A 21893-nucleotide genomic window follows, 5' to 3' on the forward strand; every position below is an offset into this window, starting at 1 on the left:
CTATCTTCTACTAAACATTGCAAGCAATATCATTTCTTAGCATCTTGCGTTTCAAGCCTATTTACACACATTTAATAGGACGGGTGCTTCCATCTTGTCTCGTAACACTGTTTCCTGGCGTTGTAACATTGTCTCCTCTCTGTGCCTATTCCATTCACTTTCGTAGTTACTCGCACTGGCGTGTTATCTTCGATAGCTGCTCTTGTTCATTCTCGAATCTGTTCAGGCCCTTGTGTCATTTCCACTGGCCTTCCATTTAGGCTTTTGGGGTCTCTTTGTGGACCGTGTGTAGGGACTCCTCATTTCGTATCAGCGGCTCGTATGGCTGTCTGATAGGGTACCGTGCTGCCCAGGGTTGTCTGGTTATGGGTGCTTCAACCGGTATGGATCTTCTGATGTATACTGGGCAGAGTCCCACTGCAGCTCTTTGTAGGTTCATTTGCTCTTCATACGTCACATACCTTGGTGAGCGCGTTCCTGATGCCTCGAAATGAGGGAGAGGGGTCCAGGCCATGTCTGGGACCTCCTCTACAATACCGTAACCTTTCCAGCTCCCTTCTATACTCAAGAACCCTCTCAACATGCTCTTGTACTTTCTCCGCAGTATCTCTAGAAAACACTAAAGTTTTCAGATCCCTCAACCCATGTGGGAGATCTGTATCATTTAGCCTGTTCCACATTACACATATATTAATTCCTAATCCTTCAGTAAAAACGTTTTTCTCAGGAAAATTATCTATATTAGAAAGTGTGGCATAAACATCAGCTTGTTCACCCTTCTCCATGCAATGCTTAGCCCACGCAGTTAAGTCACGTTTTTTCTCTGAAGACACAGTGTTACGAGTGACAACCCTCAATCCCGCTCCCCAATCTACTACAAGCGCTGTAGAACCACTTGGAAGAGGGAAAGTTTTGAACATCAGGGAACGGAGGTGCTATTACTGGTACAGCAGGCAAAGGTGGAGGAACAGGTGGGGGAGCAACTACAAGAGGAGGAACAACGACTGGAGGAAGAGGAACAGCAAGAGGAACAATAGGAGGAACATGAGGAGCAGGAGGAGGAATAACAGCAGGAAGAGGCAAAGCAGCAGGAAGAGGAACATACGGAGGTGGCGCAGTGGCACCAGGCCTTCGTTCATTTAACAGTTTATCGATAAGTTCATCAGAAACAGGAAAGTCTTTAGAAGGATAGATCTTCTGAATACCACGTGAAAAAGCCCTATCTATATTCCTTACTGACTCAGACTGTTTATTTTGGTCATACAACAATGCTTTTTCAGCGTTTGTCATATGACGGCGCGCATGCTTTTCTCTACTCTTGAGCTGCTGCAAAGCTTCTTTCTTCCAATTCTGTAATACGTCAAATGCTGCAGGTCTAGCCTTTTTCTTCAATAATATAGATTCTAAGTATTCAATACGAGGGATTTCAAAACTACCATTGATTGGCCACTGAAGTTCGGAAGCATGCCTAGTTTGTCTGTGCCAAATATCATTAAATACTATACTACCAATGCCGTGCTTACAGTACATAGTACACGCCAGCGACCCCTCCATTGGTGCCAGACAGCCAAATTCCAAAGATTGTCTGTCCTTGCAGAATAATGCCCTGAAGCAGGCAGAAAATGTCCAGGCATATCAGATTCCTGGTGTTACCTGGTCAATAATTGTACTTGCAAGAACAATACGCCAAAACAAATTATCAGGATACTTAAGAATCGGGTCACGACTCACCTGATCAAATCCTAAGGAGGTCCGATCGGATACAAAGTTTTCTAACAAAGATTTCCTCGTGTTTGGTGATTTCGGCAAATCTGCCCGCCTCGATATATGGATCCTCATCAAGATGCTGACTCGGACCGCGTGCTCACCGTCCAAGGATCGGGTCGTGCAGCGCTGCTGAGGTGTCATGTCTCATTCAAGAAAGGGGCTACCTTTACACCGTCCGATCCTGGGCGATGGCCGCGTCAACCTTCAACGAGCTGGCATCAATCTTGAGGGTCTCTATTCGGGCGCCATCTGTAAAGGCAAAGGGAAATATCGAGGCTGAGTACACCAAACGCGGATTTACAAAGATACACAGATCTTTATTCTATAACTGAACAATTTTCAAAGGAAAAAAGTAACAGATAGCTATCAGGCCCTCAGTACATCACAGCGAATAGCAGCCCTTTCGGTGTGAGAAGTGAGTGGGATGGTACATCAGAACATTCGCTCTTTTATACAATTTTGGAACATGATGTCCAGCTCACCTACAGGTTAACCATTTCTCGGGCTAGAGGTTCATGCTGAGTTTGCGTCTAATTTATTCATCTATAGGCATATGGATTATTCCTAGTATATTCACACATAGGTCAAAATGGCAACAGTGTGTTCTCTGAATTAACATTTAAGCCTTAGTACATGTTTAATGCAATGTAGTTCAACAAGTGTTCACATTCTGTATTTAAACAGCATTGTGCTTAATATATGCTCGCGGATCAGTATCGTTGGCACAGGTAATCCTCGATCTACAGGTCAACGAAGGACAAGGTCTCATTACATGACCCTAACATTTGGCCTACGGGCAGTTTAGACATTAACTTGCATGCAGAGGTCGAGACGGCCAAGTTAAAAACAGAAGAACACTGTCCACCATTTCAGAACACAGGGTGACTTTGGAGTGAGAATAAAAATGGCGGAGGAACCTAAAATGGCGACAAAATCGATCTAAGGTCAGAACTTCACAACGCGGATTTCTTCGCAGAGCGACTGGGCTTAGGCCAATATATACAGTAAAGGAGGCACGATATGATATCCCATTTAACAGCTTCTCACCTTTAACCTTTTCTCCCGATGCCCTGGCAGGTACCATCTTGTCTATGTAGCTGCCCACATCAACTTCATCCCAGGTCCTAGCTGGCTGGCCAAACCTGCATCTTAAGTCTAAACCCCCTATCATAGTTAAGCCAGGCATCCGCTCCATGTTTTAGATACAGTTCATGAATGTATTGCTCATATGCGATCATTGCCACCTCATCCTGTGTGAATTTCTTCATCATGATGGTAGTATACATCCTAAAGGCCCTCAGCCAATTGTGAATAGTAGCCTCTACCTTAGGTCTTTCTCTGTCTTTCTTCTCCCCCTATCTCTCGCAGTTAACTCACTTAACCCTTCACCCTCGGGTTCCATTCCCACCCGATCTAGGATTTCCAAAAATTATTTCCGCCATACCCTCTCCTTGTATGCCATTGGTGTATGCCATACCAATGCATTCACTGCAACTCTTGCAGGGGCAAAGCCTGGCATAGGCCTCCCGTACATTGTGATTTTGCTTGCCATTCCACCCTGAACCTGGCTGGCTATTGGTGTCACAACTGGCTGCAATCCCTGGCCGTCCACACCCAGAGAGGTGATCCCAGGTATTGCTGCCCCTTGTTCCCACCAAGATGGTCCTACCGCCTGTGGGCCTGTTGGCAGTAGCCCCACATGCGCCAACTGCCCCGCTCCTTCCACATGACCTGCACCAGGCGCAAGCACCCCCACACCAGGCCCCACCTCTCTTGTTGCCCTGTTCTCCCCTTGTAGGTGCACAGCCTCAGCATTTCTACCCAACTGATTAAATGCAGTAATATTACATAGCATTTGCCCATTACTCCCATTTCCCCACGCTTGCATACACTGCATGACCATACCTCTAACCATCTCCAAGGTGGTGAAAGTCCTTTCCAGCTGGACGCCCGCCGCTTATATGGGCCTTATCCCGCCCCTTTCTTTTGTTGCCCTTCGCGGGCTTTCCGAGGACTTTTGCGCGCTTTGAGTTTATTCCTCCCCCTCCCTTAACCAGGGTGGCGGGAAGAGGAGGGAGGACCCTGCCCTGGTTATCGGGGTGCCTCCTCCATTTTGGCTGCTCTTTTATTTCCGTTGTCACCTTCAATCTTTGCCATGTGCATGTTCAATCTGTGCCTGTGCGTGTGGCTGTTCTCTTTGCGAGCATTGCTTGATCTGTGTGTGCTTTGCTACGCTTGTTGTCTGTGCCCCTCAGTGATTTCTGTTCGTTTTTCTGTCTGTGTGTTTGTTTTATGGGTTACCTTATCTCTCTGTCTGATCCTATGGGCCTGCTCTCTCATTACCTGTATGCGTGTGTGTCCCCCTGTGTATGTGTACTCAACCGTGTGCGCCTCCCGTTGTGTTTGCGTGTGTGTTCTCTCTTGTTTGCTGTGCTGTGGCTCGTGCTGGCATTTCCTGGTGAGAATAGGCCTGACCTTGACTTGAAGAATGCCATTCTTGAGGGTTAATGTGTTGGACTCCTCTGCCTGTGTCTCCCTCTGTGTGTCTAGCTCAGGGTGTCTTTGTGCGCACGCTGTTGTGGTATACCACAGTTATACGGCCCCATCACCACCATAGTGGTCTTACGGCGCTATACTTCAATCTTACTTTGTTATGTTACTGGGATTCATACCGTGCTGCGCTGCCACTTGAATGGCCTCCCGGCACTATGTGGATCTGAAAGAGAGGGGGTGTGCCTTGTTAGTGGGGAGATGTCTTTGCTGCTGTGTTGGTGGTGGGTGCAGTGTGGGAGTACCGGTTACTGAGTGGGATCTGTTTCTTGGTGATCTGTGTCTGGGCCATGGAGGATTGTGTCCAGATGGGAGCCTTGCATGCCGTGGTGCTCTTTTTGTGTGTGTATACATCGCTGTTTGCCTCACTTACTCTGTGTGCCTGTTTCGGACATGTCTCTTATGCTTTGTGTAGGTGCCTCTTGTATGTATGGACTGTGTTTTCAATCTGAACTCGTGTTTTTATACAATACATGGATTGTTTTTCCTATTGCGAGCCCCGCTGTGCCTGTTCAAACTGTGGGCCCCAACCATGTGCCTATTCAAACTGTGTGCCCCAACCATGTGCCTGTTCTATCTGTGCCCCAACTATGTGCCTGTTCACCCTGTGCCCCAACCCTGGGCCTGTTCAAACTGTGTGCCCCAACCCTGTGCCTGTTCAATCTGTGCCCCAACTATGTGCCTGTTCACCCTGTGAACCAGCCCTGTGCCTGTTCACTCTGTACCCCAACCTTGTGCCTGTTCAATCTGTGTCTCAACCCTGCGCCTGTTCAAACTGTGTGCCCCAACCCTGCGCCTGTTCCAACGGTGTTCCCCAACCCTGCGCCTGTTCAATCTGTGCCCCAGCCATGTGCCTGTTCAATCTGTGCCCCAGCCATGTGCCTGTTCAATCTGTACCCCAACCATGTGCCTGTTCAGTCTGTGCCCCAAACATGTGCCTGTTCAATCTGTGCCCCAACTCTGCACCTGTTCAAACTGTGTGCCCCAACCTTGTGCCTGTTCAATCTGTGCCCCAGCCATGTGCCTGTTCAACCTGTGCCCCAAACATGTGCCTGTTCAATGTGTGTGTTCCAACCCTGTGTCTGTTCAATCAGTGTGTCCCAACCCTGCGCCTGTTCAAACATTGTGCCCCAACCCTGCGCCTGTTCAAACTGTGTGCCCCAACCCTGCGCCTGTTCAATCTGTGCCCCAGCCATGTGCCTGTTCAGTCCGTGCCCCAACCCTGTGCCTGTTCACTCTCTGCCCCAACCCTGTGCCTGTTCAATGTGTGTGTCCCAACCCTGTGCCTGTTCTATGTGTGTGTCCCAACCATGTGCTTGTTCAATCTGTGTGTCCCAACCATGTGCTGTTAGGAAATATTTCATAATAGTACATAATTATCCCTCCATGTGTCAACCCCCAAACTTTTTGCTGCTGTTTAGACACCACTGACTAACTTTGCCAGAGAAGCACAGCCTTCAGCTGCACTCCTCTGGGCTTTCACTCACTTTTTATGGGGAAACTGACATGCCCTTAAGACAGTCAGTACTGGGAGACTTTGTTTCCCTTAGTCCTTTCCTCGTGTTGCAACTTTTGTGCAACATGTAACAAGTGTGCAATGTATTTTACCATACAGCACACTTGGGTCTATAGTCATTTCCAAAGGCCCTACATACTCTCGCTGGACTTATTATGAACTGTGCAGATGTGTCATGGACAGGGCTGGTGGCAGCTATCTTTTCGCATTATTTTGAACCCTTTCCTGCCATGTTAACCGCATTAACCGCATTTGGCACGAATAGGTGTCCTAGCTCCAAAATGGCCATACCACAAGGTTCTTTGTCCTGTCCTTTGGCCATCTTACCCCTTCACCTTCCCCAGGTTGAGACGACCCGGGTCAGTCTTTATTTGGTCATGCACTTTCCCGCAAATCCCAATGCTTCGCAGGCTTCTGCATGCCTTGTGTGTGTGCCTCCAGGATGTGGGCTGGAACGTCTGGTTCCAATACACATCCTGGGTGCCAGACAGTCTGCAGTGCCATGAATGCCTGGGACCACCGTGGTCAGTGATTGGTTCAGGTATGGAGTGTGTGTTTGTGAGCAGATCTCCCATTGGGTCCTCTCCGTTTTGGCGCAAAGGGAACTTTGGATAAGAGGAGGCTGAAAACACCACTTCCATGTCGATCTCCTGAGTTCACACTGAACAAGGGATAAGGAGCCCAGTATCCTGCAACAAAAAGCTGAGTCAAGGAACTGCTGGTGACCCGCTGGAAGGTTTGGCACCCTGAGCCCGCTGTCGTCCCATGGGACCCCTCTGCATCTGATCGTCCTAGAAGGTCTGCAAAGATGCTTCGACCTATTGGAATAGTGGGATCAACTATTCTCGGCACCTTCACCAAACCCTGCAAATAAGCCTCTTCGGAAGTGTCCCTGGGCCAACCAGAGGGCTGACCAGCTTACACGGGACCTTTGCTCTGCTACCGCTGCTGTTTCGAGGAAGCCCTCAAAACTTGGCATACTACTTGCTCTGCGTCCACGGCACCCTCACACCAAATTTTGTACACTTGCCGTTCCCAGGTCTGAAGTGAGACGAGTGCGCCAGGACCGGAGTGAACACGGTTACCGTGTTGTCCTTTGCAAGTCCACTGCATTTGTGACCCTCTTGCCCCTGAAGCCTGCTGCAGTGAAACAGGGTTGATTCATCCACCAGAGCAGAGAAATTGCCACTGTCCCATTTGGGAATCATTGCTGTATCTCACGAACTAACAGGTGCCGAGACGTCCTTTTTGCCACATTCGAACCCGCAAGTGAAGTGGACTGAACTGGCGAAGTTTGGGTCCGCTTGCGTCAGGGACTGGTGAGTACTCCATACCCCAACCGATGGCCCCTAGCGCAAGGGTCCATTTTTATGCACAAGTGGCCCCTGAGGGCCCCTCTCCTTTCCACTGCTATTGCGAATTAGCAACTCCATCCCGAACTCACAAACTGGCTCTGCCTTCAAGTGGAGGTCCTTCTTGAATAGTGGGAAGTTGTTCTGCATCGCCTCATCCACATTCCCGAGGTGCTAGAGACCCCTGAACAGACCCTGTTTTGCCCATTGGAACCACCGCATGCGCTTGCATTGCATATACTAATGAGCACAATGCTCATCTCTTCTTAGGGCTTGGACTGCCTCTTAGTTAAGTGTATTTTCGATGTTGAACTCGGCCTAAAGACTATCTGCACTGCCTGTTTCCTTCCACTCTGGGTTGTCGACATATTTCGTCCATTTAACCCTTTAGACCCCAATGGTCTTGTATATACATTGTATTGATAGTGTTGTGTTGGTTTACTTAGTGTTACTCTGATTCGTTTGCTTTGGTCTATGTTACAAAGGTCTTGTAATAAATGTGTCTATATTTTTAATATAACACCTGTCTGGAGTAATTTGTAAGTGTCCTTGCTTTGTGTGCTCATTGAGGCCCCTCAGTCACCCTCGCCCCTCCTGAGACTTAGACTTGACCGCCTGCCATAGCGACCCTGATTGGCCTGGCTCGTCCAGAGGTTACTGTTCCAAGAAATTAGGCTGGCCTTCTGTTCCTCAGCCACTCCAGGTTAGAGTTTAGAAATCCATCTTAACATGCGCCTGTTCAATCTTTGTGTCCCAGCCCTGTACCTGTTCGATCTGTGCCCCAACCCAGCGCCTGTTCAAACTGTGTGGCCCAACCCTGCGCCTGTTCAATCGGTATCCAAACCCTGTGCCTGTTCACTCTGTGTCCAAACCCTGTGCCTGTTCGATGTGTTCCCCAACCCTGTGCCTGTTCATCCTTTGTGTCCCAATTGGTTTGTGGAGTTTTTTATTCTCCATTAAGCACTATAAAAACACAATAAAAGAATTAGCAATTTAAACTCCTTGATTCAGAGCTTGTTGTTGCGTGTTTAAGTGAGGTGTGTGTGTGTTTGTTAATTGGTGTGTGTGTCTTAATTGAGGTGTGTGTGTGTGGACAATGCACATCACACGCAACATAATCGCTCCATTTTGTGAATCGTTATTTGTAGCTCTCGCAATGCATTACCTCCACGTCCACTCTTCCTCGTCACAGTACTTACTCCATGAGGCCCCTGCCTCCGACACAGGGCCTTCTTCTATTTCTTTAAATCCCTATAACTCCTCCCCCAAATCCACGTCACTCAGTTTAATTTCTCCTGCCTCTGGCAGGTTGGAATTTTTAATCCCGGTGCGGGGCACCGGGGAGCACTGATTGCTGGACCCCTGGGGGGGGCTGTGTGGTGGGGCCTTCGGCTCTCTCGGGTGCGGCACTGCTCCTGGGCCCCCTTTGGGGCTTGGGGTCCTGGTTGAGCAGGATTGCCTCGCTCAGTTCTTTGCTGGGCTCCGGACCGCAACGTGGCCATTGTGTCCCGGGTCCTGCTGGGCCCGGGGGAAGGTAAGGAGTGTAGGGGCTCTGTGCTTGCTGTTTTCCCCTCTCCTGTTAGTATGGCCATCTTGGTGTTCCTTTCATGCCGGCTCCTTGGTGTGCTTTACGGAGGCAGGTGCCTCACCCGGTTGTGTTTTGCATGTTTGCAGGCCGGCGCAAGGACATCACGGCCCGGGTCCTGCAGGGCCCGGGATGTGGTAAGGAGTTGGGGGCTTTGTGAATGTTTGTGCCCTGATTCTATGACAAGACAGGAGGCTCATATTATGCATTACAATCTTTACTCTGAAACCACAGCAGCAAAGAAAAAACTTTTACATACAAAAAAGTTTCAACAACAGAACTAGATAAAGTTCAATGTCAATGCATGGGGAACTCCCCAAACCATCATGGAGGATAGGTCATACCCTGCAGGGGACCAATGAGCAGGGACCCTCCTTTATATATGTCCATTACTCTAACGCCAACCCCTCTTTCTTTGCTGCTGACACCACAGAGCTAAGTCACCCCTTTCAGTTGTGTCTTACATTGTTTGTCAGTAGTAGGCTTTATTAGTTTGAATATGACATATATTATTTATATGGTAAATATGTGTTAATTACCTTTTATTATAAAGGAATTTGTGTATTTGATACAATGTATCTGGATAGCCGCGTGCAGCCGTTGGTTTCATTTTGGTGTCTTTCAAAAAGAAAATATGTATTATGCTCATATTTCCTGTTTCAGCTGAAGCAGTGGTGCAATGGTTGAATTTCGGACTACAGTCCATGAGGTGGTGAGTTCGAGGGAGCTCTCTAATTTATTTCTTCTTTAAAAATTTCTCGCGCTTGTAAACTCAGGTGTTTCTAGTGCATTAATCAACTCGCTCCCGGCGTGCGCGAGAGCAGTGTTGTTTACACTGTTCCCTCTTCATTTCGCCTGTTTGAATTCGTGCCCCTTGACAGATTTATGGTCACCTGGGGATTCCAGGTGCTGCAGGCTTTGGGTTCGGCCTGCCCCTGTGGCTTATGTTTGTAACAAAAGCCTCTGTTTCAGTACTGAGCCAAGTTAGCTCAAATATAGAGCTGCAGGTCTCCCATGCAGGAAGACCCGGGTTCGCGGCCGACCAGCGCATGTTTATTTGTATATTTTAATTGTTATATTTTAAATAATTGTATTTTACAATGGAGGTATTTGATTGTCACCTTTTTTGCTCAGTTGAGCAGGGATTTCCTAATGGGCATTTGGTTGGTTCATGACTTCTTCAGAAAGATTATAGCACAAACATTTTAATAGTAAAAATGTGGTTTTGTTAAATGTTTGTAATTTCGTATCCCTGGTGACACAACACATTTCCTTACCTTTAGTGCTGGAAAGAAAGAATGTTTACTGATAGACTGTGGGTTTGTTAGGTCAAAGTCTGACCATCCAGCGCAAGAGCCCGATGCACTGCCAGTCTGCAGTTTTATTTTATTTTCTTTGTTTATTTATTCATTTACTTATTTCTTAAGTTATGTGCTTTGCCTTCACTGTAGGTGCCATAAGTTCGGTTTCAGGTTCAGCCTGATTCTATTGCGAGGTTACCCCCTCATGTACTGCTGATTATCACACCCTGCTCGGGCGAGCAGTTGGAGGTGCACTTGCTCAGTGTATCCTACCTTCAACTTGACAGTTTTCTTTTGTTTGGGTTATCTTCCCTGGAAAGGTGCAGTCACCTGCTCGGTGGCAAGGTTGCCTGGGGTTTCTGCGAGGGGTCCCCTTGTATACGGCTGTGTCCACACCCTGCTAGGGTGAGCAGTTGAGGTACACTTGCTCAGTGTTTCCTCCCTTAAAGTGGGCAACTTGGGTAATTACCTTAACTGGCATGCACCATAACCTGCTCGGTTTCAGGCTCTGCCTGAGTTCTAATGCGAGGTTACCCCCTCGTGTACTGCTGATTATCACGCCCTGCTCGGGCGAGCAGTTGGAGGTGCACTTGCTCAGTGTATTCCTTCCTTAAGGTCGGCAGCTTTGTTTAGGTGCTGCATATGGCTGACGCCATTGTTTGGTCTTGTAGGCGTGCAGTAACCTGCTCGGTTTCAGGCTTCGCCTTGTTCCTACTGCGAGGTGCTCCCTCGTGTACTATTGGTTGCCTCACCCTGCTGGGGTGAGCAGTTGAGGTGCACTTGCTCAGTGTACGCTTTGATAAACAATATGTTTAAGTGTTGACTGGAACACATTTGCGTTTTTTCAGAATTGTCAGTGGCCCAGAAAGCTCAGTGAGTATCAGCTTATATAAGGGCCGGGGATTCGGTCCCCTGTGAGGGCGTAACCCCTCTTCTTTGGATATTTTATATATATTTCATATATTATATATTCTTTATTTATTAAGTGCTTTAAAGAAAAGAGTGTGGAAGTGGTTGTAAACAGACCCATATGGGGTTGTACCTTCCTCTCTAACCATCTATCTGGTGTTATCATTCATCTTTTAGTTAAAAATTCTGTCACCCTTTACCTTAGTTAGTTTCAGGACAACTCAGTCCTTTCCTTAGGTTTTGATTCCCGACCTCAATTGCTCCACCCAATACCAGTGCTGATTAAGCTACAGTATTTTCTCTCAACATGAGGAAGAATAAAGATGATGCGTTATGCCTCTATTGAGGTCTGTAGGGCTTAAGGCTCTCTTTAGTGGGGACGTTTGTTCTCCCCTACTTTTGTCCCATTGGACATTCCTTATTCTTTTGGTTTCTGGTGGAGACAGGGTCAGCTCGAGGGTAACCGTTCAGTTTTTTACATGACAAGTTGAGCAACCATGTTTTACTTGGATGGAGTGTTTGGAAACACTTGATGGTATCAGTTAGACGAGTTGCCAAATAATAACTTGCTGGCGCCTGCCTCATGTTTTTCCTCCCAAAGCTTGGCCTATGGTTCAGCTAACCGTTTAACAGTGTGTTGCAACTTCTCCTCTGCTCGAGGAGTACACGCAGGCTTCTGTACCCTCATGAGCGTTGCTTAACCTCTTTAGAGTGCTGTTTTCATATCCGTGCTGACCGTTCTGATACAGGTTCCTAATTTTGGAAAGGTCTACATCAGTCTTTTATCCAGCTGAGATCGATAAGTGAACACCTCACACCACACAACGCTCGTAGTAGTGTTAAGCACCACTCATATACCTGAGGGTTCGTAGTACTGTATAAGTACTGTTTTGCTATGGACAATGTGCTTAGTTTTACCTTCCCCTGATTCCCTTAGTGGCCAGTCAGCCTCACATGAATACAGTGACTCAGACCTCAGGGTTTGAGGGGACAGTGGTCCCAGATTTCTTCTCAACCTTGCATTTACAGGGCATTGATAATTATCCAGAGTTCTTTCCCCCTCATTCCCCTTCCTGCCATCCTTGGGGGAGATTGCATCATATTATTACGCCTCTGGGAGTATCCAATGGTTTCAGTTTTCCTGCCATCCTTGGGGGAGATTGCATCATAATATTACACCTCTGGGAGTATCCAATGGTTTCAGTTTTTTCCTTTTTACAGGAGTTCTGGCGGGTGACCAGTGCAGACTCGCACTGAGCATTTCCCTCCCGTCTGTTACTTTCCTTTGTGCTAATCTCTGGTATTTCAATAAGTTAACTGGAGTCTGTCCAGTCAGGGGATTGGTTAGAGGCGCTAGTGGGTATTTATTTCTCTTAACGGTGTAAAGCGGGGCTTTAATGTGGTCCTCAGGGTAGTTTTCTTTCTGGATTGCAAGGTTTTTCCTTTGGATAAGTGGGGGAGGTTTCTCCTCTTTTGGGAAGGCTCAATATCCCTTGGTGGGATAGAGGGGTCTGGGAGTGATACTATCCCCCATCCACGTTATGACCCTCTATCACGATGCGTTCCAGAGTCTATACATTAACTTTCAGACGGTGTCTGCCGCTACGATTACCAGAGTGCTGGGATATATATTTGGTTGATGACTTGATTATCATAGTCACCTGCATGGCAGGTGGACCTTTGGGGTTTTCACAAGAGTTTGTTTGCAGTAAGGTGCCAGCTCAGGGTGCTGTGAGCTTCAAAGATCTGCAAATTGGCTGAAATATAGGTTGGACCTCTTCTGGTGTACACCTTCAGTTTAACCATTTAGTGATCAGTTCTTTGCAGTTTAGAGTCTTGCTAAGATTTTGGAAATTTGGTGTCCTCCTTCGGTTACTTTTGATCCGCTAGGGGATTTATCACCAGGGAGGAGGGATCAAGGTTCAAGCACCGGGCATACCTACAAAGGAGTTTAGATATCACTATAATGGTAGTGATTGGATGTCGGATACATTTTTTCTTCTTGCCAAGTTTGGCCTCTTAAGGATCAGGTTTATAATATCTGCCTTTTGTCATGGTAGCAGAGTCCTTCTTCAAGAGTTCGGGAGGTCTGAGGGTCTCCGTGTTGGCGGTTTGACGGGTTAGCTTCTCAGGTGGGGCCCTCTCTTCCATTCTGCTTCTGCCTCCAGAAGACTTCCCTCCTTAGTATACACATATGTCTGAAGACAATTGTAGATTAATTCTATTGCTTTTCAGCTCCGCTCAGGATGGATTGTCCTATTACAAAATTTATAAAAATGATTTTTTACTCCCATTTTACCCTTTTGAAGATTTGTCTTTCCCTCTTGGTTCCCCAGTGTAGTTCTGTGACATGCCCTGTTTCTAATGCGATATCTTCCTTTAATGCATGGGATGGAACCTATAAGACTTTCACCCCTATGGGGTACTTTTCTTTATCTCCAGGAGAGCTAGGTGTTTGTTTTCATTGGTTTGCTTTCTAGGTCCCCAAAAATGGTACGAATTTAAGTGTTTTGAATATTTGATTGAACAACATAGGTGTTTATTTCAGATGGTTTTGTCCTAACCTATTAGTATAGGAAAACTTTGTTCAATGTTTTCCCCTCTTTTAACCAGTTGGTTTTGGTGGCCTGTAAGGAACGCTGGATTTGGCACATTCCTGTTTTTCTTGAAGTGGATTTGACTTTGCCTTATAAGACAGCTTTTCGGGCAACCTAGTCTTGGGCAATTCTCTGATTGGTCAACAGATTGATTTAATGAAAGCATTTAAAAAATGTTACCTTTCCTTTAATTTTATTATATTATCTAATATATTGGATCATTTTGTACTTACTAATGAGATGCAAGGGCTTTGAACTTGCATAATATGAGCCTCCTGTCTTGTCATAGAATGACTAATCCCCCACACTAACGTGAGATGGGGGTTTAGATTCTATTAAAGACAAGGAGGCGATTATTATCCCTCCCACCCACCCTGGATATGATATGATATGATATGACAATTGTGATACGCATGTACACAGGTGGTTCAAGTGAGAACATTGTTTGGTTTGTTGTTCTTCCCAACCACCCACCCTTCTTGCTTGTTGTTCTTACAGGTACGAGTTGAGGTTCTGCTCAGGAGTGTGGATCGCAGTTACAAGTTCTGGAGTGCGTGATTTCGGGTGAGAAGTCCTATCCAGAAGAACTTCTTCATTGCTTCAGGCTGCGGAAAGGTTGAGATCTCCGGTTTCGCTGGATCCTTTTTCTCTGCGCTACGCAGTTCAACCGTTCCATTGGGCGTCTGGTGCAAGTCAGCTGCAGAAAGAGGGGTTGGCGTTAGAGTAATGGACATATATAAAGGAGGGTCCCTGCTCATTGGTCCCCTGCAGGGTATGACCTATCCTCCATGATGGTTTGGGGAGTTCCCCATGCATTGACATTGAACTTTATCTAGTTCTGTTGTTGAAACTTTTTTGTTTGTAAAAGTTTTTTCTTTGCTGCTGTGGTTTCAGAGTAAAGATTGTAATGCATAATAATCGCCTCCTTGTCTTTAATAGAATCTAAACCCCCATCTCACGTTAGTGTGGGGGATTAGTCATTCTCCTGCCGTTGGGACCGTGCAACGACATGCTTCCTGTTTGATTCAGGGTTGCCTAGGGGATTGTTTTGTTTGGTTTTTCCCTCTTGGTTGGTGCCTTCTGTAGGGGTACCCATTAGCTCGACAGGTGGAGCATGGGGCTACCAGCTACTTGATGCAGGGCTCAAGCCACCTCTCAGTCATGTGCTGTGTATACAGGTGGCGGGTTAGTGGTGTGTTTGTGTCTGTGCTCGCCATGGGCGCGTGCACCTTGTCCTGTCCTCTTCCTCTGAACTGCGCGGGGGACGGACAAAGGAGATTGATTTTTTTTTCCTTGTCCGGCATGGAATTATGGAACATGCTAATGCGTCATGGAAGTTACGGCCATACAGGGGGTTCCCAGTGTCTCTTCTTTTAGGGCCTGGGTCCTCCGGTGCTGACGTGTTGCTTTCACGCCTCCTCTCAGATGCGTGAAGTAATGTAACAAATTGTGGCACATGTCTGTGCTTAAAGGGGTTCTCAGAGCCCCTGGTGCCGGTGGAGGGGGATGTCCCTTCAGTGGGTTTCTGGAATAGGCACACCCCAGGTATGGGGTTGCCTTTGGTGTCTGCTATCCGGGATGGTTTGCATTACCCTGCTTTGTGACAGTACTCTGCCCGTTGATGCCAGCCTGGTGGCTCCTCTATGTTGGCTGAGGGGGGCCATGGTCTGCTGGACTTCTGGGCTGTCCTGTATCTTCCTTTTGATAGGTCTGATCTTTTTGTGGGCTGACAAGCATGCGGTTTTATTGCGGCGCAGGCCTGCTTCAACGTCCTGGGATTTTCCTCTGGTGCAAGTGCAGTGACTGGCGGCTTTCCCTGGCTCCTCGTCTCTATCTTCTCGGAGGTGTATGGGACCGGTGGGGTTCGGCTTCCTGGGTACTGGGCTCCTTCCGCAAGGGTTATCAGTTGCCGTTGCTGTCTCCTCCTGTCCAGGTTTGCATGGTTAGGACTTTGGTACCCAGCTCACGGACCAAGTAGTTGGCCATGGAATCCGTTCTCTCCAAACTGTTGTTGTGAGTTACCGTCATGCCCGTTCCTCTCTCTGTTCAGGGTCAAGTTTTCTACTCACGGGTGTTCCTGGTCCCTATGCCTTCTAGGATGTGTCACCTGCTTATGGGTCTCGAGGCCCTGCTCTACTTTGTCCGGACGGAAGGCTTCAACGTGGAGGCTTTGCGGAACGTTCTTTGGATGTTGTGCAGGGGGGATTGGATGAGATCACAATGTTTTCAGTTCCTAGTGCTCCCGTCCGGGGTGCGATCGGCTCCCAGAGTATTCTCCATGCTGTTGGCTCCCCTGGTGGTGCTTTCTGCATCTGCAGGGAGTGCTGATTTTTCCCTACCTGGACGATAGTTTGGTCGAGGAGTCTTGTCTGCAGGCTGTCCTGCCTCATCTGCCTTTAGTCTGCCAGGCATTGCGGGACTGGGGTTTGCTGGTGAACAGGCAGAAGTCTCAGCTGGAGCCTTCTCAAGATCTAGTTTTCATTGGGGCACTGGTTTGCACCAAGATGGAGAAGGTAATCCCGTCCCTAGAGAGGGTCCGTCGCTTGCTCGCTGTTCTGAGCAGGGTTCTCAGAAGGGAGTATGTCTAGGCTCGCCTGTTGCTGAAGTTAAGGGGCACATGGCGTCTTGCGTGTTTTCTAGTTCCTTGGGCCCATCTTCAGTTACATCCCCTGGTATCTTATCTTCTCTCCCACTGGCTCCCGACGTTTCAGCTTTCGTAGCTTTGATTTCAGTGTCCCCAGTGCTGCTGTTCTCCCTGCTGTGGTGGCTGGGGGTTCCAGATCTGCAGGCTGAGGTGTCCATGGTCCTTCCTCCTGTGGCCTCACTTAATACCGACGCCAGCGGAATGGGGGAATGGGTTGGGGGGTCTACATTGGGGGTCTTCTCAGTTCATGGGTTGTGGGATCTGTGGAGAGCCGTCGATCATCAAATTGGCGAGAGTTGTGTGCTATTCTCCGAGCTCTGGTGTACTTCGAAGGGTTTCTGGAAGGTCGGGTGGTTTTGGTCCGAATGGATACAACGGCCTTGGCATGTGTCACCTGCCAGAGGGGTTTCTGCCACTCCTTGAAGGCTCTGGCAGCTCTTATAGGCACCTGAGGGGTATCGCATCTGGTGTCTCTGGTGGACTCACATATCAGGGTGGTGGACAATGTTCGAGCAGTTCTTCTCAGATGCCGGTTTCCCTCCTCTGCGGAACTGGTCCTGTCGGCCCAGGTCTTTGCAGAGATCTGTGTCAGATTCAGGACCCCTGTTCTAGACCTGTTTGCATCCCCGGCCTCAGCAAAAGTTCCCCTCTTCTGTTCTCGGTTTCAAGCCGAGGGAGTTTGGGGGGTGGACTCCTTATGCCTTTCCGCCTATTCCCATTCAGCCCTGGGTGGTTCAGCGCATCAGAGTGTCCAGGGTGACTGTGTTGTTGTTAGCTCAGTTCTGGTCCCGCCGGAGTTGGCTCCCCTCTCTGTTGGAGCTTTGGTCCCAGGAACCTTGGCTGGTTCCAAGGTGGCCGTGTCCCCTTCAAGGGGATCTGCGGTTGGAAGTCCGCCGGATGCAATGGGCAGTGTGGCTATTGCTCAGTCTAGGTTGATATCTCAGGTGTTCTCAGATCCTGTAGTTGAGACCATAATGGATGCTCTTAGACCCTCCACTCTGAAGGTGTTCGGCAGGCATTGAGGCCATTTCCGAGACTGGTATGGGCAGTCTGGGATCCCTCCCCTGCGTTCTGGCTTCTCCGCTATCCTTCAATTCCTCCAGGAGGGGATTGACAAGGGCCTGGCGGTTTTTCCACGCTTCACTCTCTGTGGGCTTCCATTAAATTCCTTTTGGAGGAATCTGATGGTCACTTGGATGGGGAGGTGTTGGTGGGGAAGTTGCTCCAGGGTTTTTCTTCTTCCCGTCCTTGTACTTATAAAGGGCTTCCCCCTTGGGATCGCCCTCTTGTTTTATGGTTCCTTCAAGGGCCTCCTTTTAAGCCCATTTCCGAGATTGAAATCAAACATCTTACACTGAAGACTGCCTTTCTTATTACCATCACTTCTGCCCGTGGGCTTGGGGTGATTGGGGCTCTGTTGTGTCCCCTCCTTTCCTGAGGGTGCTGAGGTGTGATCCGAAGTTTCTCCCTAAATTTGTTTCTCTGTATTCACACCTCTCAGGATCTGGTTCTCCCTGTCTTCTTTCATTATCCCATAACGCCGGAGGAGGTGGCTTGGCAGAACATTGATGTCCGGCGGGCAGTGTTGGAGTATTTGGCTAGGTTTGTTCTTTTTCGACAATCTGATAGTCTTCTGATTACTTTTGGGCGTAAGGCATCTGTGGTTTCCATTTTCCGGTGGTTCCGGGTTGTGATCTCTAGGGCCTATGTGGCTTCTGGCCTGCCTGTGCCTGCGCATGTTCAGGGGCGGTCCGCCAGGGGTTTGGCGGCTTCCTGGGCCGATGCAAGGAGGGTTTTCTCTGCAAGAGATTTGTAGGGCTGTCGCCTGGGCTGTTCTAGGCATTTTCATCAACCGCTATGGGTTGAGTTTCTTCCACTCTGGGGTTGGTTCCTTCAGGGTTGGAGTTTTGTCTGTGGGGATGTGAATTAAGAGTTATTGTGGGTGTATTTTGCTGCACTGTTTTTGGCTCTGTCTCTCACTGGGACCTTTGTCCACATTGCTGCTTTGGTATACCTCATGAGGTAAGTACTGGGATGAGGAAGAGTGGACGTGGAGGTAATGCTCTGCTTACTTACCAGTAATCTTCATTACTCCAGTCCTACTCTTCCTATTCACAGTACTGATGACCCTCCTCACCCTCCCTGCGGGGAAGGTCCCATGCTCGGGCTTGGCAATATGAAACTGAGTGACGGGGATGAGGGGGACAAGTTAAAGGGATTTAAAGAAATAGAAGAAGGTCCTGTATCGGAGGCAGGGGCCTCATGGGGTAGGTACTGTGACGAGGAAGAGTATGACTAGGAGTAATGAAGATTACCAGTAAGTAATCAGAGCATGCATCACAGCCTTGGTACCCCTTGTGTGTTTGGGTGCGTCTTAGGTTATATATTTGTGAACCACTGTTTGTTCTCAAGTTTGGTGCGATTATATTGTCAAGGCATGTTTTGCTTTATGCATTTGCCCGTTTCTCGTGGCAATGGCGTGTGCAATGTGCGGTATGCGCATATGACACTCGGTATGTGTGCCTTGTTTTATGAGGTGTTTTTCCATATGTCTTTAAAACTTCATATGTATGTTCTGTCGGGTGTGTAATGCTCTCCTCTGTGTGTCTCACGCTGGGTATACTTGCCTTAGCATATGCGTTTGTTGGTGTGTATTTGTGTCTGCTGCTTTTGCTCGCGGTGGGCTGTGCTCCTGCTTGATGTGTTGATTAGTGAAGAAGAGAGAGAGAGAGAGAGAGAAAGGAGGGAGAGAGAAGGAGAGAGAGAGAGAGAGAGAGAGAGAGAGAGAGACTGACTGACTCCTGGCAGAGACAGAGTGTGCATTGGGTGTAACAAGCCCACGCCTGTATTTACAGTTGCATTTGAAGGCGTATCATGTTACTGGACCCTCCTCTGCCACTTCCTGTCTGTGAGAAACAAGGCCTGTCTGTGCCTGTGGAAGTTTTGAGGTTTCCCACAGCTGATTCACTTATGTTTACATGGTGTGAGAGGGGGAGGGGCTTTTTGCCCGCCTGTGCTCGTGAGGTATGTGTGTGGGGGGAGGGTGCATGGTCCTTGAGTTGTTTTTGTGTGGGTTATCAATGTCATGTGTGGGGGGGGTGTGTTGCCGTTCTGGTTTGGTGACAGTTCAGGGAGGGCAGGGATGAGTCCTGGTTTTGCATTAAGTACAGACAGTTCATTGTTTTGTAGGATAGGAGCCCCTTCCCAACCGACATCAAACATCAGAAGTCAACATCCATACAAGCAACTTACACATCACAGCCTCAGCCAGTGCACCCTAGCACGGCCACAAGAGGGCCCCCCTCTTGAAAAAAATGCCCCTCTGCTCTGGACACAGGACACCTAGAAACATTCCTGCATGCTGGGCTCAGGGTACTCCCAGTCTGCAGCCATCAACGAAACAGCATCTTGCATCTTCCCAGTGGCGTACCGCAGAGGGGCAGCTTGCCCCACCCCACCCCCAGTGGGTCTTTTAGGAACTAGACCCCTCTCCTGTTCAGCACCCTCATTAAGAATGAGGGTGCCGAACAGGAAAGGTGTCCCGCTGGCAGGACACTGCAGGTGCTGAGCAGGAGCACCATGTCCCTGCTCAGCACACTCATTGTCCTGGCAGCAGGACACTGTTGCAAACCCGCGCACGGGCAAAGACACGCACAGGCCTAAACAAGTCTGCCACACAAAGGCAGGCGGTAGCGTCCCTGCGCATTACAAAAGTGTGCACAAATAAAAAGCGGGGTATGTGTATTTCAGGGGTGCGCGGGAAGTTTTACACGCGATTGGCCTGGGTACGTGTATTGCTGGGGTTCGCGGGAAGTTTTACACGCGATTTCAGCAGGGCACGTGTATTTCATGGGTGTGCAGGAAGTTTCACACGCGATTGGCCTGGGTACGTGTTTTCAGGGGTGCGCAGGAAGTTTCACACGCGATTTCAGCAGGGTACGTGTATTTCAGGGGTGCGCGGGAAGTTTCACACGTGATTGGCCTGGGTACGTGTATTTCAGGGGTGCGCGGGAAGTTTCACACGCGATTTCAGAAGGGTACGTGTATTTCAGGGGTGTGCGGGAAGTTTTACACGCGATTGGCATGGGTACGTGTATTCCTGGGGTTCGCGGGAAGTTTTACACGCGATTTCAGCAGGGTATGTGTATTTCAGGGGTGCGTGGGAAGTTTCACACTGTCACATCGTGGGGAAGATGGCGAGTCTGGAATCGTTATCGCCGCGGCCCGCCATAGAGCTTTCCGTCACGTTTTTCTCCCCAACGTGCTTGCAGGTCTAGTCTTTCTCTACTCGCGTACGCGACCGGGAGCTTTTAGTCTCCAGCTTCCGGGTCGCGTACGCGTTGCAACGCACCTTTGGTTCCGCGTTGTTTGCCACGCTTGGTTTGCATTCTGCGTAGCCATTCCCCGCTCTTTCTGTTTCTTTCGTACTTGGCTTTATCTCTTCCCTGTGTTTCTCGTCCTTCCCACTCTCTCTCTTCTGCCCGTCTACCCCCCCTTTCCTCTCTCCGCCCTCGCTCTGCACTTCCCTCCTTCTTTCCTCTCTCATCTACCCTGTTTTCCTCCTTCCTCTTTTTCCTATTCCTCTCGTTGCACTTACCTTGCCTGCTTCCCGGACTGCCTCTGCCTCCTGTTGTTGTTAACATTTCATCTTCCTGTGTACCGACCTTGCCTGCTTATTGGACTGCCTCCGCCTTACGTTTCTGTGGACATTCATCCTTCCTGTGTGCCGACCCAGCCTGCTTAACGGATTGCTTCATCCCTCCCCTTGTGATCTGGTACCGTTCCGGTTCTACTTACCTTTCCGCTGTCCCACTCGGACTGTTCAGAGCCTGAAGTCATCTCTTAGGGGTTTTTTGTGCCTTTGGCTTTTTCCCCTTATCCGACGGTCACGGAAGATCTTTCACTGCCTTACCTATACGGTGTCGTGGTGGCGTCCTTTCGTGGCCGTCCATACCTTCATAAAAAAAAGGAGAAACCAGGAAACAAGGAAGAAAGGAAAACCAGGAGAAAAGACAGAGGTGAGGAGGAGGGGGAGGGTTATGAAACTGAAACTTCATATGAAGAAGAGGACATAGCTGACCCTTGTGACACACACGCGATTTCAGCAGGGTACGTGTATTCCTGGGGTTCGCGGGAAGTTTTACACGCGAAAGGGCAACGCCCGTGCGCGATACGTCACAGACGCGCTTACGCGCTAAGGGCCATTGGCCAATGAAATCGCATACGTGTGCTGACGCGCTTACGCGCTAAGGGCCTTTCCTCGAATTACACGCTGACGTGCAATTTTTTCACGTGCCAAATCACTCCGTATCAAGCTGGCCACGTGAAAACACACGGAAGACCACGCTCCTGCCCTGAAGGCCATTTTCCTGTCCCCCAGACCCCCGAGCACACTCCCACCTGTCATCTGCTGCTGCCTGACTGCCTGCTGCCCACGTGCCCTGCTATTTGGTGCCTGCACATCAGCCATCTGCAGGGGTCCAGTTGCTGTGTCCACCCCTGCTGGAACAGAAGACTCCCGACTGGGATACCATCGCTCCACATCCCAGCCCCAGGACCCAGTTGGCCACCCACGCCTGCCTTGCGGGTCGCCATGTCGGGGCAAACACCATCTGAGACCACTGGCAACCCCCAGCCAGAGGGGCAGAGGGCCACCAGCTTCAGTCAGAAGG

The 21893-nt window shown here is 49.0% G+C and overlaps 1 long non-coding RNA gene across 1 annotated transcript; it reads left to right on the plus strand.

Moving 5' to 3' along the window:
- Positions 1-9191: 9191 nt before the first annotated feature.
- On the plus strand, positions 9192-14495 carry LOC138520776 (uncharacterized). Its single transcript, XR_011282879.1, has 2 exons — positions 9192-9290; positions 14076-14495. It is a non-coding gene; the product is annotated as an uncharacterized lncRNA (long non-coding RNA).
- The last annotated feature ends 7398 nt before the right edge of the window (positions 14496-21893 follow it).

This window comes from Ambystoma mexicanum, chromosome 13 (genome assembly GCF_040938575.1).
Source record: "Ambystoma mexicanum isolate Mex_15411 chromosome 13, UKY_AmexF1_1, whole genome shotgun sequence".
NCBI classification, from domain to species: Eukaryota; Metazoa; Chordata; class Amphibia; order Caudata; family Ambystomatidae; genus Ambystoma; species Ambystoma mexicanum.